This window comes from Dermacentor andersoni, chromosome 4, assembly GCF_023375885.2.
Source record: "Dermacentor andersoni chromosome 4, qqDerAnde1_hic_scaffold, whole genome shotgun sequence".
Classification (NCBI taxonomy): Eukaryota; Metazoa; Arthropoda; class Arachnida; order Ixodida; family Ixodidae; genus Dermacentor; species Dermacentor andersoni.
This window is the reverse complement of record NC_092817.1, coordinates 24,256,240-24,275,909: the sequence shown is the minus strand read 5'-3', so window position 1 is coordinate 24,275,909 and position 19,670 is coordinate 24,256,240. Positions and strand designations below refer to the sequence as shown.

The following is a 19,670-nucleotide window of genomic DNA, read 5'->3' as shown; positions in this document are numbered from 1 at the left end:
TTGTAAAGTCCCTTATGTATTTGCCGCTAATGCTGCCATCTGTCGCAGAAACCATGAAATAACGAGAGCAACCACCGCTTTACCGAGGCAGTAGTGAGTCCGCTGTTCCGTGCATGGCTGCAGCGTGCATCCTCGTCAAACTAAAGCTAGGGCCGTTACCATGGCGCCTAGATGTTTTAACGCGATAGCTTTAGAGCGCACGCTCGAAGAACAACCCGTCTATGTCGAAATTAGAAAGAAACCATCACTTTTCTTTACTTATTTACTTCTAGAAGAACTTCGTTAAATCGAGTTCGACCAAGTCAGTTTTGTTAATTCGGGTTGATGACAACATAGAACCCCTTGGGTACCTGCTGCGGAATGAAAATTTCTTCGTTAGAACGGGAACTTCGTAAAATCGGGTTTGGTTAGAACGAGTTGCAACTTTAGTTGCCATGATAAATCAGGCCGTCGCGAATGGTGAAATTGTGAGCTTGGCGACGCAACGTGCAAGTGGTTGGTTGTGCCCGTGAACCAGAAACCAAGTCTATAAGGAAGGCAATCCAATGGTCCTTGCGCTGCTCACAAGCGATGGTGGTAAGGCCTAGCGAAGAAACGGTAAAGCGGGATAGTGAGCAGCACGCATTGCCATCAGGCGAGGGAGAGCGCGATAGGGCGTCGGCGTCAGAATGCTGGCCTCCGCTGCGGCAGCGCGCGGATATCGTAGTCCTGCAGGCGAAGTGCCCATTGGAGCCTTTCGCCTATTATTCTCATTGCAAAAAAAAAAAAAAAACTCGGTAATTTGACTACGAAAAGCAAATGAGGCATCACGATTTCTTTTTTTTTAGGCACTTGCTTTTATAGGAATGGCGGTACCAACGTCATGAAATAATGTGCTTGTTTGGCCGAGGCGCACATGGACCCGCGTCCATTTGGTTAAACGGTACTTTATTTATTTATTTGCGCGTATTTATTTATTTATTTATTTATTTATTTATTTATTTATTTATTAAAGCCCTGCCGTTGGTACGGCACGTTTTGGAGTGCGACCGCAGCGCTGGAAATCCGCGTATGCTGTACGCAGTGATGGAATAAAAGGTTTCTTGTTTTTTGTTTCTTCATGGCGGGAAGTTGTACCATATGCGCGTGGGAAAGCCAGATTACAGAGCAGTTCGACGTTATGGTGATTTTTATCTATATAAGTGTGAATAAAGATTTTTGCTAGATTCAAACGGACATTTTGCTAGTACATTTCTGCAACTTTACAATTTTCCGAAATTGTTCAAAAACGGTATAATTCCCTTAAACTTAACTCGATATGATGGGCTTTGAATGTAGAGAGAGAAAAGGAAAGAGAGAAAGCAGGGATGTTAAGCAGAAAAGTACCTGGTTGGCGACTCTACCCTAGGAAAATGGGAGAAGGGAGAAATAAATAAAGGGGAAGGGGAGATAGAAACTGAGAGGGGGGCGGGAGGCGGTGAATCCAGGAGAATGTGTGATCGTGCGCAGACAGCACCACGCAGTCAAAGGCGCTCGCAGAAGCCAGTCGTTTCAAAAAGTAGAAAAGTACCTTTCACTGCCTTCTGGGTCGATGATCGGTGGGGATGTCGTCCCAGTAGTGTCTCTACACTCACTGCATGATTATCTGGTCGCCTCAATGGACATTATATAATGATTGAATTCGTATGTCAAAATGGGGACAGTGGAACAATAGGTAGTCAATGCTCTCCTCGCAGCCCCTGACACCACGTGCAGGACTGTCAGCCACTCGAATTGGTGCTTAATAAGAGCTCGAGAAGTCAACTCTCAACTACAACTGACACAGAAGAGATGCCTCGCGTCGGTGCAGTCCGGCCGGAGGTCGGAGTGGCAGCGAATGGTTGAGTCTGTGCAGTTTGGTGCGCCATAAACGGGCGGTATTCTACTCAACTAAAGACAGAGTGTTCTTCTGAGAGGCAGTGTTATTCTGTTCGTCTGAGAGGCAGTGTTCTTCTTTATTTGACGTCTGAACAGCCCAGTCTGCGTCATCGTTTCCAATGATACCGCCATGGCCGGGTATCCATCGAAAAGAAATCCCGTGGCCTATTTCTCTCATGTTGTGGTTAAGCTCCACGATTTGTCACGACAGTTGGTCGCGAGTCCACGTCGGAGGAACTACTGCACACATTGTAATGCTGGCTTTCAATAGCATAACACCGCCAGTTTTCAAGGACTCTCTGTATTACTCATATGAAGTGCACCGCTTAAAGCCGCGAGCTCTGCAGCTGTGTAACCGTAGTGAGATGCGAAGTCTTGATCTGTTTGGTTACTCTTTTCGTCGGTATAACTACAGCGCCATCTGAAATGGCTGATGCAGGTGAGCCATCAGTGTAAACGTGCGTGCCGTCATTGTGTTTCTCTTATAAGAGGAGCAAACTAAGTTGCTTAAGTGCAGATGGCGGTAAGTCCACCTTCTTCCGAAACACTGGGATTGTGATGTTCACTTCAGAATGGATCACGCACCGTGGAGCAATCAAAACGCCCTTGCCGCAGGTGCGTACCCTGATGTAAGTGAGACACGGTGCGCGAAGACAGTCGCGTTGGACGACGTGCGGTGCCTTTCTGCTGGGAGGCTGGCTCTAGGTGACGGGCTGGGGTCCGGGTGAAGTGTCTGGTGTGCACACGCATTATCTCAACGGTAACGTGCGTTCTGATAGCGTAATCTTGAGCGATTGCAATAGTATCTGTCGTTGACGTTGGTGTTGTGGTAGACGAAGGAATATCCTGACTGCTTGGACTTGGGTACTTTGAATTGTACTCAGGCTTTGAATGTAATTATCTGACCGAGTTAGCTGGCCGTGAGCCTCGAGTTAGACGACAAAAGCGACCTCTTGATTGCGAGCTGCCGTTCGGACGCCGTCGGCTTGTGTCGGCCCGATTTGTGATGGCCGCTAATAGTGGTATGGATTTTGACCGGCGATAATCATCATATTATTAATACGCTAGTTTAATTATTGTTGGTAGCCGTCAGTGAAGCGCCTTCTATAATATCGATACGAATTCGACGAACATTGCTCTAAGTCTTTCTTTTTGGCAGTTGCAGACTTATTAGTAAAGGTTTTTGGATGCTTACTCCGGGGGCCGGGAAAATCAGGCATGAATAACTGCGGGCTCCCTGTTACTTGCTTGATGCGAACTTTATTTCTTTTTCGGGCAATTTGTTTAGTAATTTTTTATAAGTCCCTGCTTCACCTTACGTATACGCTCGTTTCACTGCCGGCATTTAGAAAAGATGCGTCAACCGGCTCAGTTGCAAAGCAGTATATGGCGGACATATCGGACATGTCGGACGATAACGGACATGTCCTCTGCTATAGAGGTCTCCTAGATAAGAAGCAATACGGGGTAGGATTCCTAATCCATAAGGACATAGCGTGCAACATTGACGAATTCTACAGCATTAATGAGAGGGTGGCTGTAGTCGTGCACTTGTGAAATCAGATGAATTCCATTGGGCTAATGTCAGGTCACGCGCAAGTGCGGAAAGTTTTTTCGCTGCGTCGGCTCTCGAAAGAAGAATGGCAACGCAGTTGACGCCGTCATGGGCAGATTGGGCAGCTGCGTCTGCTCGATCATTGCCATGTATACCACAGTGACTAGGCAACCACTGATATATTATATCGTGTCCTTCATCAACTAGTCGATGGTGGAATTCTCTGATCTCTGCGACGAGCTGTTCATGTGATCCATGGCACAGTGCTGAGAGTACACTCTGTAGGGCTGCCTTGGAATTACAGAAGACTGACCATGCGTGGGGTGGTTCCTCCTGAATGAAATGAAGAGCGGCACGCAAGGCTACCAGTTCAGCAGCTGTAGTTGATGATACATGTGACGTTTTTATCTGTATTTTGACGGATCTTGTTGGTATCACCACAGCAGCAGCTGAACTTGCATATGTACGTGGCTGAGCCATCGATGTAAACGTGTACGCGGCCACTGTGCACCTCATGTAAAAGTTCTAATGTGGCCTGCTTCAGGGAAAACGACGGCATGTTAGCGTTCTTCGTGATTCCTGGGATGGTGAGGCGTATGTCAGGTCTGTGCAGGCACCATAAAGGTGAGGATGGTCTTGCTGCAGGCATGTAGTTCGATGGCAATGAGGTACGATTGGCGTCAATTATACGACTGAAAGTTGTGTGTGGCCTTTCTGCGGGTAGAGCGGCAAGATGGTGAGATGGTAATTGGGCAACGTGCCGAATATGCGCCCTGAGAGCGTCGGTTGCCAAGTACGTTGATACTGGATGATCTCGAGCTCTGACAATCGTTGCCGCTGTAGACGCACACCTCGGAAGACCGAGACACGTCCTTAGGGCTTGAGCTTGTAGTCCCTGGAGTACACGCAGGTTTGTTTTGCAGGTGTTCCTAAGCACAGGGAGGCTGTATCTTGCGAAACCGAGGAACAAGGCGTTATACAGCTGCAGCATTGACCGCACCGAAATGCCCCATGACTTTCCGCCGAGAAAATTGAGGAGATGTATTATTGTCAACAATCTCTTCTTCAGGTATGACACATGCGGGCTCCATGATAGGTCGCGGTCAATAATTACCCCTAAAAAGCGGTGTTTCCGTGCATTTGCTACTGCTTGGCCATTGACCTTTACAGTGTAACGCTTCATTTCCTTCCGAGTGAATGTAACAAGGCAGCATTTCTCTGAAGACAGCTAAGTTCTGTTTTCGCAAGTACAGTGATGTTAGCGTAGCTGCCTTTTGTAGCCGTGCTTGTACCTGCAGTCGTGTTACAGCAGACGCCCAAATGCAGATATCGTCGGCATATATTGATACCTGAACTGTGTTGGGCAAGCATCGGACTAGGCCAACGAGCACTAGGTTGAATAGCGTCGGGCTCAACACTCCGCCTTGCGGTACTCCACGGCACGTTTGGTGTTGAGCCGTGGCGCCATCCTCGCTCATCACGAAGTAATGCCTGTCGGTCAAATAACTGCACAGCCACTGAAAAGTGCGGCCACCGATTCCGGCTTCAATCAGAGCATCTATAATGGCATAATGTGCTATATTATCATAGGCGCATTTTATGTCTAGGAATAATGCAGCAGTGAGTCGTTTCCGACGTTTTTGATGCTGAACAAACGTAACCAAATCGATGACATTATCTATGGATGAGCGCCCATGCCGGAAGCCAGACATAGCATCTGGGTACACGTTGTAATTTTCCAAGTACCATTCCAGGCGCGTCAAAATCATTGTTTCTGTTATTATCCCTATGCAACTGGCCAGAGTGATGGGGCGGTACGATGATAAACCTAACGGTGATTTTTCAGGTTTGAGAAGCGGAACCAAGCGGCTGCATTTCCATTCACGTGGAACCACACCGTTGCGCCAAGACTCGTTGTAAAGGTTTAGCAGCATGAGTCGGGCTTTCTGCCCAAGATTGGCGAGCGCCGTATAGGTAACGCCGTCCGGCCCAGGTGACGAAGAGCGCCTGCAAGTCGCCAGTGCCGCTTCAAGCTCCTCCAGCGAAAAAATTACATCCATGCGGGAATCCCGTCGCACAGGAGTGAGACATGGTGTAATTGCGCGTTGGAGCTGCAAACTGGAAAGTCTTGAGCAAAATTCTTCAGCAATGTCAATTTCGCTGCGACCTTGGTGCAAAGCGAGGGATTTGAAAGGAACACGCTGTTGTGGTGATACGCGAAGCCCACGCACGGTTCTCCATATCTGAGATAATCGCTGACGTGGATCCAACGACTCACAGAAACGTTTCCATCTTTGAGATTGTAGTGCATCGATGCCTTGTTGAATCTTCTTTTGCATCCCGTTAATTGATGTGTCAATGTCATAAACAACACCAGCCGTGGCTTCGTTGTCTTGCGGAATGAGGTAGTGGACATTGATGTTGCCCAGGAGCTTTACTGCCATCAAAGCATTGATTGAGCTTCGGTTGTGGACGTCAATAGCCAGGACGTTCTTTCGAGTATTAATTCTGATATCTTTGATTTCTCCTGGGACAACAGCCTCCAGAGAAACGGAAATCGCTTGTCGATTAACGCGGTTGAGGTTGTCTTCAGGTGTGTCCGGCACAAAAAGAAATGTGTGCGCCGATGGCCTTCGCTGTGGAACGACGGTAGACTTACTTGACGAACACCGTCCGCTGATGTTTCTTCTCTTGGCCTTCCGGTGTACCACTCTTTCGAAGCCTTCGTCATCTGAGGCGTCATCGCTTGAGCAGGAGTGCAACACAGTGTCCTCGCTGTCAGCTTGACTCGGTGGGCAATTTCTCTTCCTCGGGCCGGTACCTGCCGAAGGAGTCACGTCGCGTAGGCATTCTGCCGACTCCACTTCCATTACCGTGGCAATGGGAGCGGCGTCTCCCAGTAAAGCACGGGAAAAAGCCGAAAATACTGCAGCGCGAACGAATAGTGGTCTCTACGAGAATCACATCGTCTTCGTCGTCGCAAGGCACCAAGGCAACCAGTATAGGCAAGCTCTCCCAAGCAACAAAGGACCTAATAAAGAAACGCCAAAAAATGAAAATGTCCAACTCAAGTGATAGGATTGAATTCACGGAACTGTCAAAACTGATCAACAAGACGAAAATAAGGGATATTTGAAACTATAACGTGAGAAAGGCTGAAGAAGCCGTAACAAATGGACGCAGCCTGAAATCGGTGAGAAAGAAACTTGGCTTAGGACAAACCAAGATGTATGCACTGAAAGATAAGCAGGGTAATATCATCAGCAATCTCGAAGATATAGTAAAAGCAGCGGAAGAATTCTATACTGACCTGTACAGTACCCAGATGAGTCAGGATACCTCAATTAGAAACAGTAATGCACAGGATACAGGAACTCCGCCTATAACTAGCGATGAGGTCAGAAGGGCCTTGCAAGACATGAAACGAGAAAGAGAGGCAGGAAAAGATGGAATAACAGTCGATTTAATCAAAGATGAAGGAGACATAATGCTTCTGGCGGCTCTTTACAGAACAGAACGCTTACGTAAATACCTTGTAAAACATCTACAGAGGTTCTACAGCTACCTTAATTCTACACAAGAAAAGCAGGAAGATACCGATAAAGAAAGGGTTCAGACAGGAAGACACAATCTCTCCAATGCTATTCACTGTGTGCTTAGAGGAAGTAGTCAAGCTGATAAAGTGGGAAAGCTATTAAACTGGAAGTAAAGATTGACGGCGAATATCTAAGCAACATTCGGTTTGCCGATGACATTGCTCTATTCAGCAACAACGCAGACGAGTTACAACAATGATGGAGGACCTTAACAGAGAGAGTGTAAGACTGGGGTTGGAGATTAATATGCAGAAGACAAAGATGGTGATAAATAAGCGGGCAAAGGAACAAGAGTTCAGGATGCCAGTCGGGCTCTAGAGTCTGTGAAGGAGCACGTTTACCCAGATCAATTAATCACAGGGATCAAGGCAATTCGCAGAAGAATAAAAATAGGTTGGATCGCATACGGCAGACATTGCCAGCTCCTGACTGGGAGCTTACCATTATAGTTAAAAAAGAAGGTGTACAATCAGTGCATTTTACTAGTGCTGACATATGGGGCAGAAACTTGGAGAATGACAAGGAAGCTTGAGAACAAGTTAAGGACCGCGCAAAGTGCGATGAAACGAAGATTGCTAGGCATAACTTAAAGATACAGAAAGAGAGCGGTTTGGATCAGAGAGCAAATGGGTATAGGCGATATTCTAATTGACATCAAGAGGAAAAAATGGAGATGGGCAGGTCATGTAATGCGCCGGTTAGATAACCGTTGGACCATTACGGTTACAGAATGGATACCAAGAGAAGAAAAACGCAAACGAAGGCGACAAAAGATTAGGTGGAGCGATGAAATTAGGAAATTCGCTGGTGCTAGTTGGAATCAGTTGGCGCAGGACAGGGGTAATTGCAGATCGCTGGGAGAGGCCATCATCCTGCAGTGGACATAAAACAGGATGATGATGATGATGATGATGATGATGATGATGATGATGATGATGTGGCTATGTGTCATGGTGACGGGATTGCAACTTCAGCTATAAATGGAAGCAAAAAGGCATATCTTATTTTGTTGTAGCGCAAGCTGAACGACAACGACAACAAAAAGGCACATCTGACGCACACAGTGCTGTGCGGCAGTCCGCTGTGTGTCAGGTGAGCCTTTCTGGTGTCCTTGTCGTTCAGCTCGCCCTACAACAAAATAATATATGCCGTACCAGAGAGCCCCTATATATTATCCTCGTCGGCAAAAAGACAGGCACCGAGAAAGGAAAAAAGAAAATGAGAGAGAGAGGGGGGGGGGCGAGGGGGGGGAATGTGCAGGCCCCATCGATGATGACTGTAAATGTAAGCGAATGGCTGAAAGCGTCCACAGAGGAATGATGCGTTGAAGACGTAAATTTATTGCAGCGAAGATATTTAGGCAGCGTTTATTCTTTCACTGCCTAACTTCGTAGGGAACATAGCCATTAACCAGCACAATGGTAGCGGTGGTATAGGTGGCCGTAAATATAATCCGATTCGTTATGTGTGTTTCCTCCAGCAGCGCGAGCACTCGCGTGAAAGGCGACTGCCACCCTCCTCTCCCACCGGTGCTCTCTCCCGCAGCCGCCACAGGGAGGGAGGCCGGCGGCAGAAAAGGAAGAACAAATTATATATATATATATATATATATATATATATATATATATATATATATATCATGGGTCCATGATGCTAGGCACCGCGAAGACGTCCAACGAGTCCGATTCAAGTGCTTGTTAATTTATGGGATTCTACATGTCGGAAGCACGATCTGATTATGAGGTACGCCGTACGTGACGGACTGCGGATCAGTTTTGAGCATGCGGGAATCTTGAACGATGCACCTAATTCTAAGTGCACGAGCGATTTCGCATTTCGCCGCCGTTGAAATGCGGCTGCTGTTTTTTCCACCGCAGCATTTCAGAAGTCCAAAAGCCGTCGCACAACAGCAAGAGTGTCTCAAATAGCTGTAATGTACACAATAATTGGCATTTGGCGGCGGAAACACCCCGGCACTCCGTTGTGCAAGAGCACGTGCCCTTTGCACTGGCGCATTGGAATCGGCGGCGAAAAAACGTCCGACCTCCACCGACCACGAAGACGGGCGAAAATGTCAAGGAAAAAGCTGTTCACTTACACACATGAAAAAAAAAGAAAAAAAAAAGAACGTGATTTCAATCAGCTGAATTCACAGTGGGCAGAAAGATCCAGATGTGTCAGGCGTAAAAGCAAAAAGAAAAGAAAAAGAAAAGTTGGAGAAAAAACACTAGGCCTGTTTGTCCAGCACCTAAGCAAGGACGATGACGGCTTACAGCGCCAGCCGTTTCTCTGTGACGTCATTCTGCTACGGGCCAGTCTGCCATCTATGACATATGATATATTTGCTGGGTGCAGTGGCCAAGACAGCGTGACCCCCTGCGTGCGAGAGGCAAATACACTCCATCACGTAACGGAAAACTGTGTACGTCTTCGAGATCGGCAACATGAGTATATAACGAGCAACGGCACTCCCGTGGGCACAGGCCGGACGGTCTATCGAGTAGACGTGTAGTCGACGACCAAGGAAAGTGAAATAATGAGATTCGAGTTTTGTTTCAGAAAATCAGATAACTGAATGAACACTCGCACACGTATGTACCTCTATATGCATTCAAAGGGCCCCGACCTTAAGGAAGGCTTTCGCGTGTTGACGTCTTTGATGTCTACAAAATTTGCCCAACGTGATGATGATGATAAGAATTTCTCTTGGCATGCCACTTGAAACGGGGCGGCGACAAATAGTAGCCTAACCTGCTTGAGGTAGTCAGGTCTTACTATACCCATTGCCGTCCAACCATTTGCTTATCTCTCCTTGATCTTTCCATTCCACAAAAGGAAGCACTTTCTCACTGGCAGAAATAGCAGCCCTAAATATATGCCCTACTGTCTAATGCACATGCGTTTAAAATGCGAGATGTAGAAAATAAGAGATGATGTGCATATTTTCAAAGCAGACCGGTAAATTACATGATTGCCAGTGGGAGCGCTTGATATGCCGACAGAATCAGATAAGTTGACAGAAAAGCCCGTAGAAAGGATATGGAGTAAATAAGGCGATGCAACGTGCCTTATCTGCCGCCTGTTAATCGCGAAGAGGCTTCGGGTCATTCCTATGCAGGTCAAGCAGGATCGTAAATGTAGCATTTCAAGGTCGCATTGAAAGCTGGCCAGGGTGCAAGGTCGCTGTGTTATGTGTTGGGTGGTGGGCAGCCATATGCATAAGCACCCAACAGTCCAAAATGGCAGACGCTGGGTCATTCAATTCTTTTTTGTATTGATTGATTTGTATAGAATGTACTAGTGTAGTGAAACGCAGTGCACGATTCCCACGAGGCTGAGGGCCTTTCTGTCGAGGCAGTCGCTGCAGCGCTGTAACAGTAGGCCGTTCTTAAAAAAACAATCTGACTGAAAAGGTGAGCAGGTGTCGGATACTACGCCTGATTTGCAGTGTTTCAGGTCCGAGGTTTTCACTCGCACCAGACTCGAAACTTGCAGCGCCTTTACCTGGACAACAAGTTGCTTAATGTCCCCAAGAACTCTTTCCGTTAACCTCAGCTGTTCGTTTCTTCACGTGCGGTCCCCCCCCCTCCCCCGAAAATAAAATAAAATAACGGCATGTTTACTTCGTAGACGATTCCGCAAGCAGAAAGGAGATGTCTTTCTACTTACTCTGTCGAAAATATATCATCGCCAACGAACGAACGAACGAACGAACGAACGAACGAACGAACGAACGAACGAACGAACGAACGAACGAACGAACGAACGAACGAACGAACGAACGAACGAACGAACGAACGAACGAACGAACGAACGAACGAACGAACGAACGAACGAACGAACGAACGAACGAACGAACGAACGAACGAACGAACGAACGAACGAACGAACGAACGAACGAACGAACGAACGAACGAACGAACGAACGAACGAACGAACGAACGAACGAACGAACGAACGAACGAACGAACGAACGAACGAACGAACGAACGAACGAACGAACGAACGAACGAACGAACGAACGAACGAACGAACGAACGAACGAACGAACGAACGAACGAACGAACGAACGAACGAACGAACGAACGAACGAACGAACGAACGAACGAACGAACGAACGAACGAACGAACGAACGAACGAACGAACGAACGAACGAACGAACGAACGAACGAACGAACGAACGAACGAACGAACGAACGAACGAACGAACGAACGAACGAACGAACGAACGAACGAACGAACGAACGAACGAACGAACGAACGAACGAACGAACGAACGAACGAACGAACGAACGAACGAACGAACGAACGAACGAACGAACGAACGAACGAACGAACGAACGAACGAACGAACGAACGAACGAACGAACGAACGAACGAACGAACGAACGAACGAACGAACGAACGAACGAACGAACGAACGAACGAACGAACGAACGAACGAACGAACGAACGAACGAACGAACGAACGAACGAACGAACGAACGAACGAACGAACGAACGAACGAACGAACGAACGAACGAACGAACGAACGAACGAACGAACGAACGAACGAACGAACGAACGAACGAACGAACGAACGAACGAACGAACGAACGAACGAACGAACGAACGAACGAACGAACGAACGAACGAACGAACGAACGAACGAACGAACGAACGAACGAACGAACGAACGAACGAACGAACGAACGAACGAACGAACGAACGAACGAACGAACGAACGAACGAACGAACGAACGAACGAACGAACGAACGAACGAACGAACGAACGAACGAACGAACGAACGAACGAACGAACGAACGAACGAACGAACGAACGAACGAACGAACGAACGAACGAACGAACGAACGAACGAACGAACGAACGAACGAACGAACGAACGAACGAACGAACGAACGAACGAACGAACGAACGAACGAACGAACGAACGAACGAACGAACGAACGAACGAACGAACGAACGAACGAACGAACGAACGAACGAACGAACGAACGAACGAACGAACGAACGAACGAACGAACGAACGAACGAACGAACGAACGAACGAACGAACGAACGAACGAACGAACGAACGAACGAACGAACGAACGAACGAACGAACGAACGAACGAACGAACGAACGAACGAACGAACGAACGAACGAACGAACGAACGAACGAACGAACGAACGAACGAACGAACGAACGAACGAACGAACGAACGAACGAACGAACGAACGAACGAACGAACGAACGAACGAACGAACGAACGAACGAACGAACGAACGAACGAACGAACGAACGAACGAACGAACGAACGAACGAACGAACGAACGAACGAACGAACGAACGAACGAACGAACGAACGAACGAACGAACGAACGAACGAACGAACGAACGAACGAACGAACGAACGAACGAACGAACGAACGAACGAACGAACGAACGAACGAACGAACGAACGAACGAACGAACGAACGAACGAACGAACGAACGAACGAACGAACGAACGAACGAACGAACGAACGAACGAACGAACGAACGAACGAACGAACGAACGAACGAACGAACGAACGAACGAACGAACGAACGAACGAACGAACGAACGAACGAACGAACGAACGAACGAACGAACGAACGAACGAACGAACGAACGAACGAACGAACGAACGAACGAACGAACGAACGAACGAACGAACGAACGAACGAACGAACGAACGAACGAACGAACGAACGAACGAACGAACGAACGAACGAACGAACGAACGAACGAACGAACGAACGAACGAACGAACGAACGAACGAACGAACGAACGAACGAACGAACGAACGAACGAACGAACGAACGAACGAACGAACGAACGAACGAACGAACGAACGAACGAACGAACGAACGAACGAACGAACGAACGAACGAACGAACGAACGAACGAACGAACGAACGAACGAACGAACGAACGAACGAACGAACGAACGAACGAACGAACGAACGAACGAACGAACGAACGAACGAACGAACGAACGAACGAACGAACGAACGAACGAACGAACGAACGAACGAACGAACGAACGAACGAACGAACGAACGAACGAACGAACGAACGAACGAACGAACGAACGAACGAACGAACGAACGAACGAACGAACGAACGAACGAACGAACGAACGAACGAACGAACGAACGAACGAACGAACGAACGAACGAACGAACGAACGAACGAACGAACGAACGAACGAACGAACGAACGAACGAACGAACGAACGAACGAACGAACGAACGAACGAACGAACGAACGAACGAACGAACGAACGAACGAACGAACGAACGAACGAACGAACGAACGAACGAACGAACGAACGAACGAACGAACGAACGAACGAACGAACGAACGAACGAACGAACGAACGAACGAACGAACGAACGAACGAACGAACGAACGAACGAACGAACGAACGAACGAACGAACGAACGAACGAACGAACGAACGAACGAACGAACGAACGAACGAACGAACGAACGAACGAACGAACGAACGAACGAACGAACGAACGAACGAACGAACGAACGAACGAAGCGCTTTCAAAGCGTTAATTTGCTCCCATGTGTTCCTTGGGCAAAAATTTTCGATAGATGTTTAGAAAAGTGGCACCCATCTGAAACCACTGTCAAGTTGCAAATGTTCGCTCGCAAGCGAGGAAGGTCACTCTCGATGGCTGTGCTACCACATAATTATGACACTGGAGCATGGAACTATAACGTTTCTTATATTATCAGAATACTGTCCTATTCGGTGCAATAGCAACACAGCAACGCAGCGGAGCGATACGAAAAGACAGTGGACCTGTGGATCCAGCGAATGGTATGCGCGACACAGTGCATAAATCAATACGTTATATAGCCTGAAGCTCTACACCCCGTCATTCCTGTGGTAGTACCTGCATTGTAAGTTGAGGGAGCGAAGCCAATGTGTTTAGATGTTCGTAGTCTCAGGCGCTGGCTCCTTTTTCCCTGGGCGAGCAACACAGCAGCTCTGAATGTAAAAACCGTAATACAAAAACTGCAGCGTTAAACACATACAACTCTGGGCCAATCGCTTCATAATGCGTCAGAGCCGCCCACCATATCGTGCTGTTCGCATGCGCGCGTTGTCAGGACTGGGGGCTCAATCCCATCGCTCGTGATCCGTTGTCAAGATTGGAGTCGGGCATGAATTAGAAGGTAGCTGCCCCATGCCGTCGTCCAACTTATCCACGCTGAGGACGTTGATGAAGGGAAGGACTGCTTCTCATCGAAAACGAGGAATATGGGTTTATTTACAGTATTTATATCAGTCTAACATGACTGTTTGAGAAAGTACATCAGTCTAACATGACTGCTTGAGAGAGAGTGTCTCAGTCCAACATGACTGCTTAAGAAAAGTGTGTCGAACATCCGCACAACAACAGTTTTTAAACACTCGGTCCTCCCGCGATACATGGCGACGCGAACGTTCGTTTGGTGATCGCAAACTAGCCGCCTCTCCGCAGGACGGTCTACACGCACAAAAGCACACACGTTCGAAGGTCCGGAACCGATGTCAGAGGGGCCCCGTAGTACTCATAGCCGTTCCGGGTAGCGCGTTGGGGAGTTTGGGAACAATAGTTGGCCCGCCGAACTCATTCCGTCACAAAGTCGATTTAGTCACGCTGTGGCTAGATGTTGGCGGCGACGCTCCCGGAATGTTGCCGTCATAGTCGAAAGCGGGTGGCAAACTTGCACTGCAGCTGGCCGTTCTTAACAGCGCCTCCATGGCCCGGAAAATCTCGACTGTCTAGCGCTGAGAACCGCTGGGCAGGAAGAGAACGGCTGGTGGTCAGGGGGTGATTGATGCCTTGGCTCGCAGCGACCACTTGTGTATTGATGTCACCGCCCCAAAACATCCAACAAGGACAGGCAACTGCAAAATGAACCCCACAACACGGCTCTGCGCCGAGATGGCGTACATTGGCTCTCACCTTAGACCCGCTAGGCTTCGAAAAAAAAAAAAACAACAACAACATAAGTGCAGAAACAAAAAAAATGCTGCATTTCGCTATGCCAATTTCTGAAGCAATTTCGTGCTGACAAATTCAGCAATCATGGAGCGAATTCTGCTAAATGAGAGGAGATCTTCTTGGCGTAAAAAAATTAACACTAGTAACCCTAAACTTTAGGCGGGACCCTCAAACGCAGAATTCAAATTAGCCTGCTCAAAGCATCAGCATTGCTATGCAACTTTCCCTTCTTATATCTAACGGAGAAGTTGTACTCTTGGAGAGTGAGGCTCCATCGGAGCAAGCGGCCATTTTTGTGTGACATTTGATTGAGCCAAGTCAGAGGACAGTGGTCGGTCTCGAAGATGAACTTGGAAAGCATTCTCTTTGTCCTTATCCCAGTGTACGTTACTCGGTGCTCCCTTTCGGAGGGCGTCCGTTAATGGACTTGCCATTTGCGAGTAATTCGGAATGTACCGTTGATAGTACCCCACAAGTCCCAAAAATGAACGAAGGTCTGTTTTCGTGCGCGGCTGAGAAAATTCTCCAATCGTAGCTATTTTCAGCTCGGCCGGCCGTCTCATGCCCTGACCGACAACATGGCCCAGATAAGTAACCTGCGAAGAACCAAACCTACACTTTTCCGCTTTCATCGTTAAGCCGGCTTCCCTCAACCGTGAGAACACCTGTTTGAGGTGCGATATGTGTTGTTCCCAGCTGTCCGAAAAAATTGCTACATCATCAAGATAGGGCAAGGCGAACTCCTGCAAGTCTTTTAGGACAATATCCATTAACTTAGAGAAGCTAAACGGCGCGTTCTTCAGCCCGAAGCTGAGTGCGAGAGGGCGAAAAGTGCCTACAGGTGAGATGAATGCGGCATAGCGGCTGGCACTTTCTGAAAGGGGAACTTGCCAGTACCCCCGCACGAGATCTATAGTTGAAATGTATTTAGCAGCGCTAATTCTTTCAATTCGTTCCTCAATGTCGGGTATCGGGTACAGCTGATCCCTAATGATGGCATTTAACTTCCTGTAGTCAACACACGGACGAGGGTCCTTGTTAGGGGTTTCTACCAGTATTAGCGGTGACGTGTAGTCACTCTCAGCGGGCTCAATAACTCCCAACTCTAGCATGCACTGTATCTCTGCCTCCATAATCTCTCTCTGTCTTGGAGACACCCTGTAAGGCTTTGATATTATTGGTTCGGTTGATGTCAGCTCTATTTCATGCGTTATTAGTTCGGTTCTACCTGGCCGATCGCTGAACCTGTCGATATATTCCCCTAACACCCCTTTTAGCTCATCTAGCTGCTCGGGTCTTAGAGCGTGCGAGCTTACCGAGTGTTCTACTACTTCTTCTAGGCCGATTTCAGAGTTGGAGGTCGCACTATACTCCTTAAACTTGGTACTAGCGCTATCCTGCTCTTTGATGGTATAGTTAACGACTCCGCTCCGCTCTACATACGGCTTCATCAAATTACAGTGATATATCCTCACTTCCTTCCTGCGACCGGGCATTTTCAGAGCATAGTTAGTATCTGAAAGTTTGTGCAACACTTTAACGGGCCCGTCCCAGTGAACTTCAAGCTTGTTCTTTTTTGAAGGTTTGAGGATGATAACCTAGTCTCCGGCGTTAAACGTACGAAGCCTCGCATTCTTGTCGTAATAGAATTTGGCGTTCTTTTGAGCTACTCCCGTGTTCTTTCCGACTAGTTCTTGGGTTGCGCTTAGCCGTTCCAGCAAATTTAGCACGTATTCAACCACTGTTGGACTCTCCCCTCTTTCCTCCCACATCTCTCTTAACATTCTCAGTGGAGAACGGAGTGTCCTCCCATACACTAGTTCTGCTGGTGAGAACCCTGTCGCTTCATGTGGAACCGTTCGCAAAGCAAACAAAGTTGCCGGCAGACATTTCCCCCAGTCCTCCTTGTGCTCGTAACAGAGCGCACGCAAAACTCGCTTAAGTACCGAATGCCACCTCTCTACACTGTTTGACTGAGGGTGATAGACAGAACTGTGTATTAACTTTACCCCGCACTTTTGCAAGAATGTGGAAGTCAGTGCGCTCGTGAATACTGACCCTTGACCTGCCTGAATTTCGGCTGGAAACCCAACTCGTGCAAACACTGTCAAAAGCGCGTCTACTACTTCGGTGGAACTGAGCTCTTTCAAAGGGATTGCTTCTGGAAACTTGGTAGCCAGACACAGTATGGTAAACAAGTACCTGTAGCCCGATTTTGTTTTTGGAAGAGGCCCTACCGTGTCTATTACAAGTCGTCTGAAAGGCTCTGTTATTAAGGGCACTACCTTCAGTGGAGCTTTCTATGTCTCTCCTGGTTTACCAGAACGCTGGCAGGCGTCGCATGATCTTACAAAGTTTTCTACGTCTTTGAAACAGCCAGGCCAGTAGTATTCCATAAGCAATCTTTCCTTTTATTTGTTTATGCCTAGGTGGCCGGACCACCCATTTCCATGACAGAGACTCAAAAGGTCCTCCCTGTACTTAGTAGGTGCGACTAACTGATCTAAAATCCTACCCTTTCGATCTCTGTAGTGCCGATACAACAATCCTCCTCTCTCATGTATCGTCACGTTGCGCCTAGCAATGCCTTCTTTAGCTGTGTCATGTAATTTAGCTAAGCTCTCATCATTCTTTTGCTCGGCTGCCAGTGACTCTCTATCCACACGTAAGAGCTGATCAAAGTTCTTTGAGGCCGGTGATAATAACGACCCTGTCTCACTTGTGAGTGCGTCAGCTTGCACTTCCTGCAGGCTAGAACTTTGACACTCTAGTGCTACGCTCTCATTGAGCTGGTCAGCTGGCAGGCTCTCCTCAACTGTTCTTTTGTCCCTCGGGCCTAGCTCGGATTCGGGTATTGAAGTTATCCGCTTTTCTGCTTCCGCTGGAGGAGCTTGTGCATTTTCAGCCGAAAGCGCCGCGATCTTGCGAGCTTGGCCTCGGGTCAATGCCTGTACTATGCCCTCTCCCAGTTTGAGCCCTTTGCCACGCAGTAACTGATTCGAACGATTTGAAAAGATGTAAGGATACTGCAGGGAAAAAAATTTGGAAACTGCAGCCTCAGTCTCTAGCTCCCCGAATGGTCCACTGATTTTGATTTTGGCCATGGGCAGACACACGCTGTGTTCTTCTAGAACCTGTTTTATCTATGCTACTTCTCCAGTGAAGTCATCTACCGTCACGTAAGACGGATGGACAATGTCCATGGTGGCGGCACTGTCTCTTAGCACTCGGCATGGTTTGCCATTAACTTGCAGGTCGTGAAGATATGGACTTAAAAGTTCCATATTCTCGTCTTTTTCCTCCACGTAGGAGAAAACTACGCTAGGCTTCCCGCAGTTACAGCTATATGTCCCAGTTTGTGGCATTTGTAACAGCGAATTGGTCTAAAAGATTCGAATTTTCTTTTCTGTTTTTTTGTGCGGTTTCTCCATTAAGTTTCTCCTCGCTCTTTTCTGCGGGCTTTTCCTCCATGTCTACAGGCTCCGATCGTCTAGTCTGCGAACCCCTTTTGAACGGAAATGGTTTCCGCGGTCCATTTCGACCATCCAAGTTTCCGTCCTCGGCGTTCAACTTTCTACGGGTTGCGTACTCTTCGGCTAATTCAGCCGCCATTTCCACAGTGTTTACATTCCCTCTGTCTTGCACCCACAGTTTCACAGCTTGGGGGATGGTTTTGTAAAACTGCTCTAGACACATGCATTCAATGATCATGTCTCTGCTGTCGTACGCTTCCGCGCTTTTAAGCCACTCGACTAGGTTGGCCTTTAAGCTTTATGCAAACTCCGGATATCCCTCGCTATCTTTCTTGCCTGTGCTCCTAAACCTTTGCCGAAAAGCTTCGGCTGAAAGGCGGTATTTCTTCATGAGACTAGCCTTAACTTTTGCATAATCATATGCATCCTGTGCACTCAGTCTGGCGATTACTTCCGCCGCCTCACACGGCAACATAGACAGCAACCGCTGTGGCCGTGTACTCCGACCGAAGTTCATCTTCTCGCAAGTCCTTTCAAAATTACATAGGAACAAGCCTATGTCGGTCCCGACCTCAAATGGCTTTAATAGCCTGTCCATGCGGTATAATTCTGCCTCACTTGATCGTCCCAAAGCGCCTTCACTTCCCTGAGACAACTCCAAGCGTTTGGTTTCAAGTTCAAGTTGCATTTTTCTTAACTCGCGATCTTTATCGCGTTCCTCTCTCTCTCTTTCCCGTTTCTCTCTCTTTTTGAGAAGTTCCAATCCCATTTCAATTTCTTCCTCACTGGCCTGATTGGAAATTAGCTCCAATAATTCTGATTTTAGCATTTCCTTGCGTACATCTAGGCCCAGTTCCTCACCAACAATCAACAACTCGTCTCTCAGCAGTGTCCTTAACTCCATGATTGCTGCTTTACTGCCTTGAGTCTGCTCTCTAAATCTAGCTAGGAAAACACAACCTAGCTAACACTCAACAATCTAGCTTCCCTACTGTTCTAAACAGAACAACCACAAAATGAAGCCTAGAGAGTCAAAGCAAGAACCAAGCACTCACCGCAGTCACAGCACCACGTCGCAAAGTCCATCTCACCGCTGTCAGCCAGTTGTCAGGATTGGGGGCTCAATCACATC

General features: G+C 47.8%; 1 protein-coding gene across 1 annotated transcript in view; it reads left to right on the top strand.

The window, feature by feature from the left end:
- Nucleotides 1–19,670, top strand: part of LOC126535873 (scavenger receptor class B member 1-like) — a 102,008-nt gene that overhangs the window by 6,418 nt on the left and 75,920 nt on the right. The gene's annotated exons all lie outside the window — the stretch shown is intronic.